Below are 13,822 nucleotides of genomic sequence, written 5' to 3' on the forward strand. Positions count from 1 at the left end.
ACTTAAATGCGCACAATTCCCAAACGAATAAAAAAGGCGAAGAGAAAACGCACTTAATGTGTTTAACTTCCTTAAGTGCCGCTGCAAGGATATACGAACGCCTCAGGCGCAAATATGGAGCAATCTGACTGGAGGCGCACCGCATTGTACCTCCGCACATCTACGCCCCTGCTCAGCGCTCACAAGACATGCGGGCATACATGTAATTCAACCCTTCGACCGCATTGTGCCGATATCCTTCCGGTTTTTGCGGTACCAAATGCCATCAACACTTGTGTACCGATCTACATTCATTTCGTGCATCCAGCTGTGGAAGTGCGTTCCCGTGTGTTCTCGTGTGTGTTGCATGCTTGTATTTGCGTCCAAGTGTCAATAGTGCAACAGCTTCGACACCGGCAGCGACGGTGTCAGCGGCTCTTAAGTGCTAATCGTCATTTGCTGCACAGTTGGCGGTCGATTTTTCTGCCAAAGTGAAAGGATTAAATATCCTCTCCGTTTACTTGCAGTTTTGTTCGAGTTTTTTCTTTCCTTACTATCCGTTTGCAAATTTACTCGCAGGCTGCTTCCTGTTGATTCTCGCTTGGCATATGCATAAGGTGTTCGCATTATTATATGCATTACCTGGCCTCAGCAGTAGCTGATTTTCCATACATACAAGCATATGTATTTGTCCGGCTTTCTATATTTTTAAAGTCCTATATTATATGTTTCTCCTTGATCATATTGCTTCCTACGCTTTAATTCTTTATGCAAATTCTCTTTTGTTAATAATTGGGCTACGTTTTTTGTTTAATCCAATGTGACAAGCTTGAGAAACAACAAACTGTTTTTCGGAAATTATTTACGAACTTTTTGATTTGAACATTTTTTTTTTAATGCCGTTATAATCAGAATTCCATATCTTCATAAGCGAGAGAGTAGATTTGCCTTATAAAAAATACTTACTGTCTTAAAATTATCTCCAAAAGCCAAAAAAATACTGTCATAAGTTCTTTTGCAAGTTCTGGCTGATAATAAATTTTTAACAAAGTTCTTCTTCTTCTTAACTGGCGTAGACACCGCTAATAGCCGAGTTAACTACAGCGCGCCAGTCGCTTCTTCTTTTCGCTACGTGGAGCGAATTGGAAATGCCAAATGAAGCCAGGACCTTCTCCACCTGGTCTTTCTAACGGAGTGGAAGTCTTCCACTTCCTCTGCTTCCCCCGGCGGGTTCAGCGTCGAATATTCTCAGAGCTGGAGTGTTTTCATCCATCATTTCATCATAGCCGCTGTCTTTTAATTCGATGAACTATGTCAATGTCGTCTATATCTCATACAGCTCATCGTTCCATCGAATGCGATATTCGCCGTGGACAACGCGCAAAGGACCATAAATCTTTCGGAGAACCTTTCTCTCGCAAGCTCGTAACTTCGACTCATCAGATGCTGTCATCGTCCATGCCTTTGCACCACATAGCAGGACGGGAATAATGAGTGACTTATAGAGTTTGGCTTTTGTTCGTCGAGAGAGGACTTTACTTCTCAATTGCCTACTGAGTCCGAAGTAGCACGTGCTGTCAAGAGTTATTCTGCGTTGGATTTCGGGGCTGACATTGTTGGTGGTGTTAATGCTGGTTCCAAGATAGACGAAATTATCTACGACTTCGAAACTATGACTGTCAACAGTGACGTGGTAGCCTAGTCGCGAGTGCGACCACTGTTTGTTTGATGACAGGAGATATTTCATCTTACCCTCGTTCACTGCCAGACCTATTTGCTTTGCTTCTTTCGCCTGGAGAAAGCACTCACAACACAAGATTGTCTTATTCCTATTTTATCCGTCTAACGTCAGCCTGACCCTCAGCCACTTATACAACTCGAGACATAGATTACTGCCACCATCTATTGGAAAAGTCGTGGATTGCTTTTTAGGAGACCTAATATTGTGTATGATGGGGAAGATGACAGTGATGAGGTAATCAAATGAAGTTGGTTTTAAGACTCGAAAAGAAAAACAGAGCCACCATAATCTACGCATTCTTGCGCACTTTTTCTGCTTTCTCAAATCAATAATTGCCAGCTGTCGCACGTGTTGCTAATCTTCTCTCTACCGACAACAGACTTTATGACTTCATTAGCAGTTCAGCAGATGAACCAATACAATTTCTATAGCATAACTATTATTGGGCACAGAGTTGCTTCGATATTTTTAAACACATTGTATTGTATTAAGTAAATTGCAACTGCAATAACATGTGTCAACGGCAACAATGGCAACGATGTCCTGCAGCGAACATAATGCGTACAACAATACGCCACAGGAGCGACCAACTCGGACAACTGGACAGACACGAGGGCAATGCCAAACTCATAAGCACACAAACCAGCATACGGCGCCGAACAATGACACGCAAATTTCCGAGGCGAGCAACATGACAAGTTACACAAGCAGCGACTGCCGTTGCCAGCGCGCGGCATGTTGCACAAATGCAGAATGCCGACACTGGACTTCAGCCGAATGTGGAAAGTTGGCAAGAAAGGCGCATTCGAGGAAAGGGTTAGCGCAGCATGTGCACAGAAGTCAAACGTGCGAATGCAGTTAATTTTCGGTGGCATGTGCCACAACGCCAGCAGCAACAGTACAGCCACCGCAAAAAGTTGACACTTCACTCGTAATGACGCAACAGTCAGCAACCAACGAAATGACCATAACTACTCTCATATTATATGCAGCCGGTGGGCAGCCAGCGAGCCAACGTGCCATCGAGCGTGCCGGCTGTCATAATTGAAAAACGATGCGTGTCCTGCGCACGAAAGCGCTGGCTGCCGGTGGCAACGGTGCACTACCACGCCGTGTGCGTTATGTTGCAACCAGCGCGTTATACATACATATACAGCACGCAAGCACTGGTCTTTTTGGCAATTTTACGTAATTTCTAAACTAAGTGAGTGTAGTTTGCATTTATTATGGCTGACATTAGTTGAATTGCTCTGCTCCTTGGTGCGAAGTGTTCAAAGTCATTAAAACTAAGTGCAGCTAATTTGCGGCAGTTGTTGTGTTCTGAATGACATTGCATATGCATGTGTAAATATCAAAATTGGTTGTCCAAAGGATGGCGTAAGTAAATTATCAAAGTTTTGCTCAAAAGTATTTTAGTAAAATTTCAATTACGTGCTTTTATTCACTTTATATCCGAAAAATTAACCAAAATGTGTTGAGTCGAGATCCTCTGCTGTCTACCTGATGCCAATGCGACAATTTTTAAGCCTTTGTTTCTTTAACTTCTTGATGTTATTGTCATTAAGAGAGGTGGATGGACTATCATGAGGCAAATTTTCGATGACTTCTCAGCTTTCACCGAAAGATTTATTCCACCCCAAAAAAAATTCCGTCTGAAGTAAGCAGTCGCCCGGAAAGAACCAGCTTTGGCCAATAGGAGAGGATCTTTGTTCTATCAGGACGACGCCAGGCCAGATCTTCGGGAGTTTGGTTAGGCTTTTTTTATACATCCACCTTATAGTCCAAGGTGGAAACAAATGCTTACTACATGTTCCTTGAATGAGTTTACTGTTGTAAAATTCGCCTCCAAAAAGCTTGCGAAAATCGACTATCCTAGTGTTTTGTCTCTATGAGAGTCGTGTTAAGAAATTACTTGGAAATAACATGCCAAGAAGTGATCGAACAAAATATTGTATATTTATCCCCAATCGAATTAAACCTCCAATTTAATGGAAAAGGCTATAAGTATCATCTATATCCACAAATTTCGTAGCCCCGGAAATCAATTTGCGGTTGTCCATCTCCGTCTTAAGCAGCGACTATTTTACTAAAGTACAGTTAACATTTTATATAGTTCTTCGGAACAATCAGAATTTATTAGTTGTCTCGATTCGAGTTAAAATATCGATTATTTAGCGAACAATATATTAGTCTGTTCATGATTCTGAAAGATGTCCATAACCAACCACAAATAGCAGATGTTCGTATATATAATGTTTTCTTTATTTTCACCAAAAATTGGGTTTACTGCTGCAATAACTTTGCATATTTTCTATTATGAATAAATATTGGTTTGTGTTATTTACTTTACCCACTTGCCCTAATCCACATTGGAAAATGGGGTGCAACTCGAGATGGTCATCCACTTTAATGAAAACATCAAAACTGAAAACTAAATAAACACGAGAGCAAATGGAAAACAAACCAGTAGAAGCTGCTTTCAAACAAAGTGAGAGCTTTGGATGCGTCGCAGCTTCATTAATTTGGAACGTGTCGAGCATCGGTAATTTTCCAACTGCCGAAATGCCGAATCTCTCAGCACTGTCAAGAGGGTAGCGACTATGCGCGGTTAATGGTGAGTTGACAGCACAGCGTCCAAGCACCGGACCGAATGCAAAGTAAACAAGTTGTCGACGGACCACTGCTGTCGCGCAATCGTTGCAGACAAAAAATCGGAGTTTAACACGGCTGGACGGCAAAGAGCTTCCGTTCCGCTAATGAGGCTGCGTTCGCTACCCAATCATGTGCCAAGCGCTGCTTCCTGCAGTCAGGCAACTGTCCAGCTGAAGAATTTATAAAAACTACACTGCCTCATAAAAAACCTCGAATAAATAACGCAGCAAACTGCAATGAAATTAAAGTCAACAAAGCGGCCTTTATTTTGTTTTGCTGCAGTTGATGGTGGAAGTGGTGGTGGTGGTGGAATGGTTAATGTAGGATTTTGCCGTTGACGACTAGTTGACGGAGTGAGTTGAGTGACTGACTGTCAGTGGTCGTTTGCTTGCGCGTCGCCGACCTTTGACACGGGCGTTTTGGGGGTTGCTGCGCGCGGGACATCTAAAGTGGTCCGCGAGCCAGTTGACAGACAGGACATGTGCGCTAAATGAGATTGCTGGATATTCGCTGCATCGCTGCACATTTGCGCTCATTAATTACCAAACTGGTTGTTGTTGGCGGTGATGAAGGTTACTCACTGAATGGGGTCCTTTGTTTAAATTGAAATGAAAAAAATAAAACAAAAAATCAATTAAACAGGAAATTAAATAATTGAAGCGAAAACACATGTGTTTAGCAAGGATTTTCAAATGTGAACAGACGAAAGGGTTGTGATTTGATGCTACTTTGTTTTACTTATTTAATTGTTTATTATTTTAAACACTGTTTGCTCTTAAAGGGTTCTCTTATTCATGCATTGAGTGTCAACAGACTCAGAATTCTTCTTTATTTTTGTTTTAACATCACTTAATCCAGTTGGTGTGTTTTTAGGTGTCGCCCGTTCAAAAGCCTGTTTTGGATGCATTTAATTCGAATTATTAATTTTTTAAGCATTTTGATAAAGGAAAACAATTTTGCATATTTTTTTCTCTTCTTTTTTTGGTTTTCTTTATAGAGAATTTATATAGTAAATAACTCAGAGTTAGCTTATTAAAGAGTTATTTCAACTTCAGAGTCAAGTCAGAAAAATACATTTATTTTTTGGACATGTTTTTCTTTTAAGAAGCATTTCATTTAATAAATTAATGAAAATAGCATCCATTATAATATATATACATAACATACAGCATTTAATGTGGATACTTTAATAATCAACGATTAATTTTAAAGATTTGTAGTTTCCTTTGAAAAGTTGTCGGTGAGCAAGATTTTTCTGCTTAAAATTATCTCAAATTTAAAAAAAATTAAAAAAAATTCTTCTAAGTATAGTTGAATCCAAGTAATCATCGAAGGACTAAAAAATTCTTAGTTTTGAAAAAATTCCGTTTTCCCAAAATAAGTCTTTTTTATAAAAACACTTCAGAGTCATGTAAAAAATATAAATTAATGTATAGTCATGTACCTTCGATTTGATCATTGCCTGACTAATACGTACTATATATCTGTGTGTGAAATTGTCGGTCTGCTCTTTCGGAGAAAAAATCCTCTTCGCTTCTGAAAACATAGTGTCGAGAAAAAGACCAAAGTTTTAGGAGCTAATTATACTATGTTTAATCATTCTTACAAATATGCGCATTTCCCCGAAAATATTTACAGATCCACCTCAAAATTTTTGAAAGTTTTCTAAAATATATGGACATATGTACGTGCAAAACAAAAGATCGCTTTTTAAAATGCACAAGAGGATAACCCTTTTGTAAACATAACATAACGGAAATCAACGAATTTTTTAATATTTGGCTGGTTTATTTATTTATTATTACGCAGTATATTTTTGTGCCCTTGGAAATGTTGGCAAATTTCGGTAGTTTCAAGTGTCTAGATCAGAGCCGCTCAAAATAATTCATGCCTATACTCGGAGTATACTTAGGCAAGCAAATGCAGTCGAAACATGTACGCTATAACGCTAATTCTGCAAGCGTCAAAATTACACTCGAAATACAGGAATTCAGTTTCGAATAAGCGTATAGAGGACTTAATGAGAATCAAAACTTACGATCTTGAAGTCGATATGGAAAAAATCTTGGAAAGTTAAAAAAATTAACAAACGTATTTGCTGTTTTTGTTGTTATTATTGTTGTTCTTAATTGCTTTATTAATCAAAAACCATAATTTTTAATTTTTTTCTAAATTTTTAATAACAAATTAAACAAATAGCACGATTTCACTCAGTGTACTAAGCAAGCGCACGCACACAATCATACGCTAGCAGATATCAAATGTGTGATTGTATGCGTTGGTAAATAAATTGCGCATTATTTTGAGCGACTCTCGTCTATATTATGAATTTGTTCATTAAAAGTTTGGGTATGCTCTTGCTTTTATGATATTTGATTTGCGGTCATAATCAGGGTTTTGATAACCCTGTTTGAAAATACAAACATCACAAGATATCCACTCCCGGCTTTTTACCGAAAATACCACTTTGAGCAAAAAAATAAGACTTTGTTCATAAATTTTAAATTCTTAATTTATTCATTCTAATGTCGTTCCCCTCAAAGTAATCCCCTTTGACCACAATACATTTGTGTCAACGTTTTCTCCAATCCTCAAAACAGTTGTTAAAGTCAATTTCCGTAAAGCGTTGCATGCGCGTAGCGATTTAATGTCTTCAATTGACTCAAAACGGTTTCTCGGGGATTGAATTTGCTGATCGGCACGATATTGATTTTAAATTTGGCAAAAAACTCACGAAGAATCAATGCAGCATACGACGGAACATCATCGTGGTGCAAAAACCAAAAGTTGTTGGTCCATAATGTCGGCTTCTTTTTACGAATAGCTTCACGAAAATGACGCATAACACTCAAATAGTATTTCTTATTGACAGTTTGACCGGTCGGAACGAAAACTGTCAACATAACTTTGATTTTTTCTGCTTCGGCTCACCTTTGTCACGATATTCGGCTGATTGATTGTCTGTTTCCAGGTCGTAAGCATAGATCCAAGCCGCTTCGTCAGTAATGATACGTTTCATGACATCCTAGTAGTCGGAAAGCATTGTTTCATAGATTTAGTGATTTTAGAACCAAACATGTTTTCACAATTCTTTCAAGTCATAAGCACAGTTGTTTTCTCGTGATCAAATCAAAAATAATGAAACAAGTTGTCAAAGCATTGAATGTGAAATGATATTGTTTTGATTAGGTTTTTTGAAAATTACTTAAATTCTGAAAAGTCAAAATTTTTGTAATCTAGCGTTGATTGTCGAAATCTTCCTACTTAGCCATAAAGCACAAAATTATGAAAAAATTGTTCAAAACATGCTGACAAACTTTAATACTCTAGCAGTAACTATGTGTATCAAGTTGGACTATATCCGCAAACAACTGGATACATGCTCCGATAATTTTGGTATTTATAATGAGAAACAACCAGAGAGAGCAGTTACACTGGAATCTAAAAGTGATGGGAAGAAGGTTATCAAGGTTGTTAAGATGTCATACGAGTATAGTGGCAGATTGTTGCTGGTCCTTAAAAGAGATTGTCGTTTGGAAAATATAAAGATAAACTCATAAAAGACGTTTAATTTAGATATAACATATGTTTTCAATATTCTTTACACTCTCTACTTCGGTATATCGTTATTTTTTCAAAACAAAACTAACAATATAAATATATTTACCATTTTGTTTCATGTTTTTCGATCTTTTTTAATGTAAAATGAAAATAAAGGTTTAAAAATAAACGTGAGCAAATCTTACAAACTCTTTGATAGTGTCAAGAAACACAAATATATCCAAAGTCGATCTTATATCTAGGGCAACAGAACTACTCTAGACCAATGGAACTCATTCAAGATATATATAGTATATTTTATATGATTAGAAATACGAAAAGACGTTTTCGACTACCCAATATTTCAAGAAAGCAAAATTTATATACGTGTAATATAAAATTTCAACGCTGTCTGTCACAGTTTATAATTATTTTCGAAGAATTTCTTCCTGAGAATTTTTACAATTTGCGTATAAAAAATATTCTTCCAAAAAATTAAAGCTTTCACCGTGACAATGTTTGTTGGGAAACATTGCCGTGACCAGGATTCGAACCTGGGTTACTACGGCCACAACGTAGGGTCCTAACCACTAGACGATCACGGCTATTGAAAGCGTGCCATTTTTGTAAACTGAAACACACAAGTACTTAACTGTTTTATTCACTCATATAGTAAAAATAATACCCGAAATATTACTTTCACTCCGAATGAGTTACAGAAAAATAATAAACGATCATAAATTCAAAGCAAACAGGGCGATACGTAAAGCACAAGAAATCAGTGCGAGCAATAATAATAAACTGTAACAAAGAGCGAGATACAAAATGGAATACATAGATATCTAACAAATGAAATAACTAACAAAGTGATATGTACATATGTATGTACTGTATATGGGTTTAATTGTGTAAGATGTTGAAAATTTGTATTAAGAGACCGTGCACTGAAATAATTGCTCGACCAATGGTTGTAGTCTGATTTTGATCGTACATGAGTTTATGTCACCTAAAATGCAATACAATGTATTGTAAAAAAAAATCAGTTTTTTATTGCTTATATTCACTACATCATATTACATATGCATATGTAGTATAAAATTTTCAGCTTAATCGTTTAGATATAACCAATAAATAACCAGTATATGACCATTTTATAACCATAATATAACCATTTTATAGCCAAAACTCAAATTTTGTTTCAGTATGAGTGGTTTCTTCATATCTTTTTTCCTTCGTCTGTCAACTTATAAAAATTGATGTTACGTTATTTTGCAGTTTAGGTGCCGATATGTACATATGTACATACATACTTACAGCATTCAAACACATGGGTGCATAGCATAAACCTGTATAAAAAATTGAAGCGGTGGCAAAAGTATGTACTCAGTGGATATGTATATTATCATACAAGCATAGTTGCTCCAATATTTTTTTTAGAAAATGTTTTTGTAATGTTGCTTAGTTTTTTAAAAACCTCAATGTTTGATTTTTTGTTATTAAAAAATTAATGCTTTCTTCCGTGACAATGTTTGAGTGAAACATTGCCGTGACCAGGATTCGAACCTGGGTTACTACGGCCACAACGTAGGGTCCTAACCACTAGACGATCACGGCTATTGAAAGCTTGCGCCTCTTTTTGATAAAACTCGATCTAATAACAAGCTTTATATCGCTTAAAATGTATTAACAATAATTATTAGTAATTAATTTTATTTTTTTAATTTTTTTTTTTTTATTATTAGGATTAAAAATAAAATTTTATAAAAATTTATTAATAAAATAATTAATTTAATAATAATTAATTAAAAAAATAAAATTAATTACTAATAATATATATTTATTTTTAATAATTACTTTTTTCCTAAAATATTTTTTATATAAATATGAAATATAATTGTCTGAGAAGCACTTTTTTGCATTCAAAATGACTTCAAAATATGTCATTCAATCCAAAATTCGAACCAGTTTCTATTATACTACGAACAATGTGCGCACTTTCACTCTAACCTCAAACAGCCTCATAAATATCACTATTTTATTTGACATTTATGGTACGTAGTTGCCATGCGCGCATTAGACGCAGCACCATAAACCTTGCAGAGCATAAACAGAGAAACATAAACGGCGCAAACGCGAAGGGGAGGTGGGCGCAAGCCCCTGCAACTGTTGCCTAGAACCACTGATCCTTTCATATACTCATACTCATCATTTCATACTCAAGGTAGCGCGTCTAATCTATTTTTATCCGCTTTTTTTGCTGCTGCCCTTTTGCATTCAAATATAAATTTGAAAGGATTTTGTAAGCGCGTTTTCAACGGTCGTTCTCTGGCTGGACATTTCAATACGCGCGCGCGCTCAGCGGTGTGTGTGGGGGGATGAAAGTTGTTTGGCGGTGTTATGACTTTCAGTTTTAATGAGATTCGCTCAAGCGTGCATTATGCTTGAAAAGGTAACTATGTAAGCCTCTGTGTGTGTTTGTGCGAGTGTGCGAAGCGTGTTATCCTTGTTGGGCATTGTGAAAGCACGCTCTGGATTTTTTTCTACTCTTGTACGCTAGAAATATTTCATAATTGCGCGCTTGTAATCCGAAAGGTTATATGTAAACCCTTTCATGCCATTCGATACCCATACATGCAGACATAGACATACATAATTCGAAAAAATCAAATTTTTAATTTTGCTTATTAATAACCGAAAAAAAATTTGGTTGCTGAGTTTTGTTCAGTGAACGTTCCACCAATTCAAAACGTTCCGCATTGTTACAAAACCTGTCCGTCACATGTATTTTTTTCAACTCGCGCTCTCGATTTATCATTTTAATAGTTTTGCGCATAAATTTAGCTGCAACGCGCACAAAAAGTCAAGGTGCAAATCATGCTGCACCCGAGTGTCCTGCACGTGGCTCGGCAGCACACGCCAAGCTACAAGTCTCGTAACTGCAAGCTGAACGCGGCGTTGCATACAACTGGTGCAGGATAATTGCTTTGCATGTCCTGCATAATTGAAATGTTGCCGGTCGCGTGCAATTTCCACAACTGTCCAATTTCCACGTCATTTTTCACTTCGTCTCCGCTTTTTATTCATTGCCTTCATAACGAATTTCGCATTTTAAACGAATGCACGCGCCAGCCGGCCACCAACCATCACTTACGTACGTATACATATGTATATGTATGTTCGACGCTCGGTTGACGAACTGGTCAGTGCGGCGCATGCGCAGCCACTTAACGCTTTATTAACACGCCTTGCGTCGCATGCAAGTACAAGTAAGACAAGTAGCAGCCCACCATCGCCACCACCACCAAGTCCACTGCTCGGTCAGTATGCCGGGAAGAGTAGTTGCATGCAAAAACCGATGTAATGATTTTATTGCTGTCAAGCGTTTGTATGCATGTACGTATGCGAGAAGGGTCGGTTTTATAGAGCCCCTCAAGTGGGACAGCTTTACTGCGTTGTTAATGCTACCAGTCGACTTAAAAGTGCTGGTCACTCCGCTTAAGTGGTTGCGCTTTTAAGTGCTGCAACGGTCAAAAGTGCAACATTTCCTTCGCCGTTGCAAAGGTAGGGTAGTGCGGAATCATATTCAAGTACAGTTGTTCAAAGACAAACTCTAAAATCTCGCTGGCTCAGTTAGTTTTCATATTCTGCTCGTTGTAGTGAAAATTCTTAAGGAAATGCTCTACTTTAGCAGTTTCAAAAAAAAAAGTTCTCTAAAATTTTTAATGCATACATAATTAGTAATAATCCTCCTTGAATATCAATACGGATTTAGACGCGGAAGGTCAACAGTAGACAAAATATTTGTCTTCAAACAATCCATGGAGAAATTTTATGAGCCCAATATTGATTTACATATGAAATTTATTGATTTTAAGCAAGCATTCTATAAACTTAATAGGATGTCTATCACCACAACATTTCGGAAATGAAAAATACCAGAAAACCTAATTAGAGGTGTAATGATGCTTTTACACCAAACCGTATGCACGACAATAAGTCCGATTCCTTCAGAATTAAGTCTGGAGTAAAAGAAGGAGATGCGCTATCATCCACAATATAATATTCAACACAATGCTCTGCTGTGCCTTTAATGAAATAAGTGATGAAAAAGGAACTGAACACATATTAAATAGAACTAAGCAAATATTCAAGGAACGCGGATGACGTCTCTGATATTGATGTGGCAGCTGGCCAAATAAAACGAAGTATAGATGATTTCCAGCAAAAATAAAGCAGCACCAAGAGTGAAAATAGACTCACAAGGAGCTGCAGCGGCAAAATATGTTGATGGTAACTAGAAACAAGCCCTATGAAGGTTTTGATCGAAAGCTTTTTGGCTTACGAGATATCGATCCATAAACCCGGTGCTTCGCTGACTATTCACGTTCATTTCGTTTATCTTTAAACGTGTTTTTCGAAAATTTGTGTTATTTGTTTAGTTTTGACACGATTCTATAAAATATATTCGAAATCTAAAAACTGTTACTGATTCAAAAAATATCTCGCTATGTTTAGGCACGAGCTACATATTTTTGATTTTATTTTTTACAGTCTTTTTTAGTTTGAAAAAATGTTTAAAAAATACATATATTGCTTTTTATTTTGAAATATATTTTTTTATATTTCCTTAAATCGCTGCTATTTGGTCAGATTTTCAAATATTCAAAAATGGCGTTTCTAATCATAGCTGGGGCAACATTAAGTAAGTAAATTCTTTCAGATTTCAAGGTTTCGAAGTTGCAACTTGTTACCAAGAAGTCGATTACGTCGTACCTACTGAAGGGATTACATGGATTTCACGTCTTAAAATAATATATTTTGTATGTATTATTATGATTATCTCTTTTAATTTTATAATATATCTAGAATATTGTCCTAATTTCTCAAATTGATCCCAATGGGAGTTTTGGAGATATAGTTTGTTTCTGTTGTAAAGTGGCGCTGAGCCGAAATCGTGCTGAATGCAAAGGGTTAAATGCGCTTTTATCGACACCATGTTTTCAAAGTCGGTTGTCAAGATTTTCAGCGAACTACTCAATCGATCCTAAGAAAGTTTACATAGGTCTTCTTCTTCTTTACTGGCGTAGAAACCGCTTACGCTGTAATAGCCGAGGTCACTATTAAAAAACTTCTAGAAGTTTTCACCAAAATTTGCATTTTTTATTTGCAAAAGCGTCTGATATTCACTTTTTCAGGTTTTTGCTTAGTCCAATACCTAGTTTATGGTCTTAATTAATTAACTACATACATTTAAATTCTTCAGTCAAAGACCACTAATTCTATTAGAAAAATTCACTCAAGATCGAATGAGATAATATTTTGTACTTTAGAAACTCATATAACTACGAAAGTACATGTGTTAACATTTTCGAGCACTAGCAGGTAATCAACACGCTTTTAGAATAACCAACGAACTCATTTGGTTCCTGCATATAGTATATTTATTATCAAATATAGGAAAGTAAATAAAAATTTGAAATCAACACATAAGTTCTGAATACAAGAAAATAAATGAGCAGTAAAAAAATTGATTTAAGGTTCTACCGAGATTTGAACTCGGATCGCTGGATTCAAAGTCCAGAGTGCTAACCATTACACCATAGAACCGATTGATATTCACTCGTCCAAAATAAGAGGTGAAATCAACGCAGACCACTAGACCTTCAAATGTCATTGACACTGAATTGATAATTTGGTGTTAATTTATTTTCATGTAAGCTAAATCTGTAAGGGATATGTTAATGAAATCGCTGTCATATTTTGTTTTTTACGAAAATACGCGGCACAATCTCAAAAACGACTAATTAATGCCTACTATTACATAGGTTATGAGTGCTTTATTTAATAGAAACTAAAAGTTGTTTTTCGAATTTACATACATTTTGGAAAGTTTTTTACATTACATATCTT

The 13,822-nt window shown here is 36.5% G+C and overlaps 1 protein-coding gene and 3 non-coding genes across 4 annotated transcripts in view; 1 reads left to right on the forward strand and 3 right to left on the reverse strand.

Moving 5' to 3' along the window:
• LOC120769106 (centaurin-gamma-1A) overlaps positions 1 to 13,822 on the forward strand; it is a 289,994-nt gene that overhangs the window by 176,849 nt on the left and 99,323 nt on the right. The window lies entirely within an intron of this gene.
• Positions 8,446 to 8,517, reverse strand: Trnah-gug. Its single transcript has one exon. It is a non-coding gene; the product is annotated as a tRNA-His (tRNA).
• Trnah-gug lies at positions 9,455 to 9,526 on the reverse strand. Its single transcript has one exon. It is a non-coding gene; the product is annotated as a tRNA-His (tRNA).
• Trnaq-uug lies at positions 13,448 to 13,519 on the reverse strand. The gene has a single exon. It is a non-coding gene; the product is annotated as a tRNA-Gln (tRNA).

This window comes from Bactrocera tryoni, chromosome 2, assembly GCF_016617805.1.
Source record: "Bactrocera tryoni isolate S06 chromosome 2, CSIRO_BtryS06_freeze2, whole genome shotgun sequence".
Taxonomy (NCBI): domain Eukaryota; kingdom Metazoa; phylum Arthropoda; class Insecta; order Diptera; family Tephritidae; genus Bactrocera; species Bactrocera tryoni.